Source organism: Eptesicus fuscus, chromosome 16 (genome assembly GCF_027574615.1).
Source record: "Eptesicus fuscus isolate TK198812 chromosome 16, DD_ASM_mEF_20220401, whole genome shotgun sequence".
NCBI lineage: Eukaryota > Metazoa > Chordata > Mammalia > Chiroptera > Vespertilionidae > Eptesicus > Eptesicus fuscus.
The window spans coordinates 59,168,442-59,175,560 of NC_072488.1; positions in this window are offsets into that span (position 1 = coordinate 59,168,442).

Here is a 7,119-nt window from a genome sequence, read left to right on the forward strand (position 1 = left end):
CCTGGGGCAGTGCCTGCCCAGCACGCAAAGGCTTTGGCTCCGCCAGCAGGTGGCAGTGCAGTGCAGGGAATGGCGTTCTGGGCTGGTCTCAGCCTGGGAGTGGTCCTGGGCACTCATTCCCGCCCACGCTGCAGCCTCCCCTCAGGGGAGGAATTCTCATTGCTGGATTTTTAAAAACAGCTTTGTGGTATGATTGACATACAATTAGCTGCACATATTTAACTTGTACAATCTGACAGATTTGGATTTACATATACGCCTGAAAAACGATGACAGTCAGGCTCATGAGCATAGCAGTTACTACCAAAGGGTTCCTCCTGCCCCACCCCCACTCACAGATTTATTTCATTTTCTAGAAATGTTTGCCTGTCTCCATCCCCTCAACATCATTATTTTGAGATTTGCCCATGCTGTTGCTTTTATAATAAACTAGAGGCCCGGTGCACGAAATGTGTGCACTCAGGGGGAGGGGTTCCCTCAGCCCGGCCTGCACCCTCTCATAGTCTGGGAGCCCTCAGGGGATGTTTGACCCTCAGGCCCACTCAGCGGGCCTGAGCCATCAGTCAAACATCCTTAGTGCTCCCGCCACTGCCGCTGCGCTTGCCAGCCTTGAGCCCGGCTTCTGTCTGAGTGGCGGGAACTCCCCCTGTGGGAGTGCACTGACCACCAGGGGCCAGCTCCTGCATTGAGCATCTGCCCCCTGGTGGTCAGTGCATGTCATAGCGAGCAGTTGAGTGGCCTTAGCATATCATTAGCATATTACACTTTGATTGGTTGAACGGCCGACCAGCCAACTGGACACTTAGCATAATAAACTCTTGTCTGGTTTATTATATAAGATAACATATATATTATCCTATTTTCTGCCCACTAATCCAATGTGTGACTATGCTGCCATATGTCTACCTGTTCATGAGTTGATGGACATTGTATTGTCTCCAGTTTGGGGCAATTACAAGTAAAGCTGCTCTGAACATCCCTGGACAAGTCTGCGTGGGTGTCTGCTTTCCTTCTTAAGGAAACAGGTCATGTGGTAGGAGTATGTCTAACTTAAGTAACTGCCAAACTGTTTTCCAAAGTGGATGCACATTTTATATTCTCACCAGCAGTCTGTGAGCGGTCCAGCTCCCCACATCCTCACCGACACTCAGTATATCTGTCCTTTTACTTTTAGACGTTCCATCACTCTATTATGCCCTCATTGTGGTTTTCTTTTGTATCTCTCATGACTAATGGTATTGAGCATCTTTTCATGTGTTTGCTTGGCATCCCTGTATCTTTTTGGGTGAAATTTCCAAATCTTTTGCTCATTTTTAAAGCTTGGGTTGTTGATACTCATTGCTGAGATGCTGAGTTTCTCTTCTGGACTCAGGTCCTTGATTGGACATGTGATTGCAGATTGGTCTAAGGCAGTGATGGCGAACCTATGACACGCGTGTCAGCACTGACACACGTAGCCATTTCTGATGACACGCGGTCGCTGAGGCGGCCGCATGCCGAGGATGAAACATTTGCTGCTCCTGAATATGAAACATTTGCGAAATAATGTTTTTTCCTCAAAGTGACACACTACCCGAGTTATGCTCAGTTTTTTGGCGAAGTTTGACACACCAAGCTCAAAAGGTTGCCCATTACTGGTCTAAGGCCTGCCATCTCCTGGCTCATATCTTTTCTTTCCCATTTCTCAGGGATTATTTTATTGTCGCTGCCCAGCATCTTAAAAATCATTGTTTATATACTTTGTCTGGGTGGGTGAGTTTTTTTTCTTTCAGTTAATCCTCACCTGAGGATATTTTTCCATTGATCTTTTAGAGAGAGTGGAAGAGAGAAGGAAAGACAGAGAGAAACATTGATGTGAGGGAAACACATGGATTAGTTGCCTCCTGCACGCACCCAGACCAGGGCTCAGGCCGGGGAGGAGCATGTAACCGAGTGTAAATATTTCTCCCTTTTCCGCGTCCAGCATGGCTAGAGAGTGGTCCGGTTCCTGAGTAGGGGCGGCTGGGGATTGAGAAAATGAAAGAGACAGACACAGAGATAGAAGGAAAAAGCTGGGGCCGGGTGGGACCACTGTCCTATGACATGGACAGTGACCCAGAGCCGATACAGTGTGTTTATTTTATACCCCAAATACCAGGAAGTTTTACTAAAAGTCAAGACAAAGGAGATTATGTGCATTCTTGGGTCCTATTCATTCCTGGTGCTTGGCTTGATTTAAATAACAAAACCCACCCCCTGGCACCTGGGCTGAAGGTCAAGCTGACAACACTCCTGCCTCTGGCAAAGCATGTTTCCAGGACATGGCTTTGCCAACGCCACTCGATTCAGCTGACAATAATTAAAGAAATGCCCCTGTGCCTTCCCAGGTGCTCTCTACAACCCAGGTACATGCCCTTGACTGGAATCAAACCCGGGACCCTTCGGTCCACAGGTCAGTGCTCTATCCACTGAGCCAAACCGGCTAGGACAGTGGTCAGCAAACTGCGGCTCGCGAGCCACATACGGCTCTTTGGCCCCTTGAGTTTTTAGCAAAGGCCAGCTTAGGAGTACCCTAATTAAGTTAATAACAATGTACCTACCTATATAGTTTAAGTTTAAAAAATTTGGCTCTCAAAAGAAATTTCAATCGCTGTACTGTTGATATTTGGCTCTGTTGACTAATGAGTTTGCCGACCACTGTCCTAGGGCGTCTGTGTGGGTTTTTTCAGTTGTTCCAGCCAGGAGGGTAATCTGGTTCTTGTCACTCCATCTTGGAAGCGCGAAGGTCTCCACTGGCTGATTGGAAGCCAGGATGTGACCCCAGGTGCAAACAAGCAGTGCCGGGGTCACAGGAGCCTCCAGGAGGGTCTCAATCACCAGCCGCGCCTCCTGGTTCAGTTTCAAGGCCTCAGGGACTCAGTGTTCCAGATTCAGAAAGGAGCCTGTGGAGCAGCTAACAGAAGCTAATGCTGGTCTGGCTCGATTCTATGCCTGTGCTTCGGGTTTTCACATGCATAACTCACAGTCCCTCCAACATCCCCAGGATGTAGACACTGTTGTAATCTTTCTTTCCAAGCGAGGACACTGGGCCTCAGAGAGGCTAAGTAACATGAGCAAGGTGACCTGGCTAACTGTCCCAGACCTGCCCCTCCGGGCCGTGTAACCTAGGACACGCTCCTCACAGACCTCGCGTTCGCAGCTGCAGCAGAGGGAACTAATAACGGCACGCACCCCCGGGGACTGCGGACACAGCTGACTCGGTGTCTGGCTCACAGTAGGTGCGCGGGGAATGTTGGTTGTATTGTTACTGTGGATTAAGCCCATTAGGTGGACGGTTGGACTAAGGAGGCGGGGGTGGGGGCTGCGGGTGCAGACTTTCTGTTTCACGGAGCCCTGCTGAGCCTTGCAACCTTGAGCAAGTCACCTGTCCTCGGAGTACCTTCCTCCGGGACATCGGAACCACCATCTTTGTACCTTTCACTCGTTTCCTTCTCATGCTCTGAGGGCTCAGCACCCCATGCTGCTCCCCTTCCTCTGAGCCCCGGCTTCCGGCCTGGCAGCTTGGCCTGCCTTCTAGAGCAGCTTCTGGCACGGTTCCTGCTTCACCACGTGGTTCCCTGGCTAGTCTCCCGAGCTCCAGCCCCACCGTCAGTCACACACACACACAGCAGTGGCTTTAATAACTTTATCGAATGGCCAGTGGGCGCATAGGCTCTGAGAAGCCAGCGCGTCACCCTCCTGCGCTCTGGGCCCCACCCCCTGAGGACATTTCTTCCACGGCCAGAGTGCTGGCCTCAGCTTAGCCCGAGGGCAAGGACCACAGGAGCGCACAGTAGGCCCTGTAAGTATGTAGGGTATGCTGCAGGGATCTGAAGGAAATCGCATCATAGAGCACACAGCTCCCCTATGCCTCTGGGAAGAGTCCCTCTGGCATTTACCAGGGTACCCGGGCAGGCTGGTGAGTGCCCGCATCCAGGGGTTTCTGGTGACATGGCTAGGAGATGGCTCTGGGCTGCTTTATTGCAGAAGGAGGCTGCCAAGGAGGAATGCCAGGCATAGGAAGGACTTTGACTCCTGTGATGAGGGTGGGGCGGGGAGGGAGCCCAGTGAGAGAAAGGAAAACACCTGCCCTGGCGGTCACTGACCTGAGACCTGCCCTTCCTCGTTCTCCTCTGGCCCTGCCTCGACCTCCTCTCATCACCGTCTGAGCGGTCCAGAAGCACACAGAACGGAGGCGGGAGGGGGGGGCGGGGGTTTCTCTTCCAGTCCCCCTCTCAGCCCCCTTGGGTGGAAATGCACTCATCTTGAGGCAAGCACCCGCTATTGAAGGTGCCCCCCAGGCCTGCTGCAGGGCAGGAGGGTCTCTGTGAGGAGAAGGCTGTGCTCTCTGTGGCCTTCCGGCTTTCCCCACACAGAGGCACCCTGGCCAGATGCCCAGGTCTCTAACGAGCAGGTTTGAAATGCGGGGAGTACCCAAGGGCCCCAATAGCACTGCACACCTTTGGCTGCTGGTGACTGGCCCCCCGTGATGGGCTGTGGTGGGGCCAATGCTGTCTGCCCTACTTCCAGCCTTCAGGGTGCCCAGGTGCCCGAGTTTCAGGTGAGTGTGGGTGGGTGGACACCAGGCAGGGCTCAGCTGGTCTCTTACACTGGAGATCCTTCCCTGCTTGAATCTGGCATCAGAGATCCCCAGGGGCCCAGATGGGTGGGTGTGACCATCTGTCTGGGTTAGAAGCCAGGAGCCTTCATGGCAGGCACAGGCGCAGGCAGGAGTGGGGGAGTGAGCTTGGGCCTTGGGACAGCTGGGCAAGGACTAGAGGCCCGGTGCACGAAATTCATGCATGGGTAGGGTCCCTAGGCCTGGGCGGCAATCAGGGCTGATCAGGGCCTTCCGGCTGCCAGCTGGGGCCTTCCTTTGTTCCTCGCCGCCCCCTGGTGGTCAGTGCCTGTCACAGTGAGAGATCCAACTCCCTGTCTCCTGGTCAAACTCCTGAGGGGACCCTTTGCGTATTAGCCTTTTATATATATAGCTGTGACTGTGTTTGGGGATGGGCCCCTAAAGAGGTGATTAAGGTAAAATGAGGTCACCTGGGTGGGCACTGATCTAGTCTGACTGGGTCCTTACAAGAGGAGATTAGGACTCAGACACAGAGGGAGGACCACGTGAGGACCCCCGAGATGAGAGGGAGGGGAAGAAAGGGAGCCTGCAGGATGGCTCGGAGGAGGGACTGGCTGGCTGATGTGGCCTCAAGTCCCAGCACCGGCACATGCAGGAATGTCCCCCACCCCCATCGCCCACGGCGTCCATCGCCCACAGCACAGGCTGCAGCAGGCCGGTTCTTTCTCTTTTTTAAAGTAGACGTGTTGGGTGACAATGGTTAACAGGACCATATAGGGTTCAGGTGTGCCCTTGTATGACGTGTGATCTGTACACGGCATTGGGTGCCCCCCACCAGGTCAGACCACCTCTGCTGGCAGGGCCTTTCTGGAGCAGCCCCAGGCACGTGGGTCGTTTCCCATTTATCTCAACTGGCTCCTCCCCATCCTGCCCTGCTGGCTGCATCCACAGCCGATGAAATTCCTCGGAGGCTGCGGCAAGAGGCCAGCCCCAGGCCTCTCCCTGTCAGGGAGCTCAGGGCTCCTGGGGAGCCAACCCCAGGGCCACACACACTTCGGTGGGACAGGTGAGGGCAAAACGTGGTGGATCCTCTCTGGGGCCGGCAGGACCGGGGAGCAGAGGGCGTCAGGCGGGTTCTGGAGACGAAGCCAGAAAGATGGCGGGGCGGGGGGGGGGGGGCAGGAGGGGCCTGGGAATTTGGCTCCTTTTGTTGGGAACTGTGGGGGGATGGGAAGAGGTGTTATCTATCCGGTGATCTGTATACACATCAAACCACAAATGGAACAGCCTGAGGCAGCAGAGTCGGGATCTAGTCGGGCAACACCGTGGGCTGCTGAATGGCCTTGGGTAAGTCAGACACAGTCTCTGGGCCTCAGTTTTCCTGGTTATGAAATGGAACTGTTACCACCGGCCGTGGCCCACCCACTCCATGCAGATCTGAGCCAGGGTGAGGGTGGGCTATACCACAGGACAGAAGCAACACCTCCAGGTGCACAAGGGGACCCTCCCTCCTCCTCCTTCAAAGGAGGGAGTCGGGGAGCAGGCGAGCTGGCAGAGGACCAGGTCCCTGGCGGGTGGGACAGCGCCTCCTTCTCTGCACCCGGCTTCTGGGCTCAGAAACCGTATCCTCCCTCCCCGTCCCCTTCCTCGGCTGTGAACTCTGAGTGGCATTTCCTGAACAGCTTACCAGCGGGAGGCCTCTGCCTGTAGAGCAGGGGCTGGAGGCTCTCAGCAGGCGATAGCGCTGTGGAGGCCTCTGGAGACAGCATCTGGACCGTGTGTGAGCGTGTGTGTGTGTGTGTGTGTGTGTGTGAGCGTGTGTGTGTGTGTGTGAGCGTGTGTGTGTGTGTGTGTGTGTGTGTGTGTGGGTGGGGGCGGGGGGATGACAGCAGGCACAGTGACCCTGGTCCCCTGGGGCGGGCGTGTTATTCCCCACACCCCAGTTGGCGAACAGGAAGCCAGCTCTGCAAGTCACCTGGACAAGGGGATTTCTTCCAGGAAAGCCCCGCTGTGTGTCCTGGACCTGCCCAGGCGGCCTCCTGCTGACAGTCCGCTGTACACTTTTGCTTTCCTTTCACTCAGCATAGGATCGTCCTGTTAGTGATTCATTGCACACGCCCTCTGTATGCTTTGCTCCAGTGACCTCATCTCCTCAACCTCTAAATCTCGGACTTCTAGGAAAGTGAAACCTAGCAGCCGCCCACTGTCCCTTGGACGGGCCTGACCCATGGCCTCCTGACAGATTGGCCTGCGGCCAGCCACCTTCCCTGTGGGCTCCTCCTCGGCCTCCTGCTCCTGCTCCAGCCACGGTGACCTCCTCCTGGTTCCCTAACACCTGCCTCGTCCCTCTTAGCGTGTGCCACGCCCACTCTGCAGAGTACCCAATTTTCCCTCCTCTCCCCAAACAGCCATGGGATCTGTAAGACCAGTTCAAATGTCACTTCCTCCTCACTCTTCCTGCTCCCAGGGCTAAGACTTCCTTCCTCTTTTTCTCCCGGTGGCATTTCTTTTTTTCTTTCTCA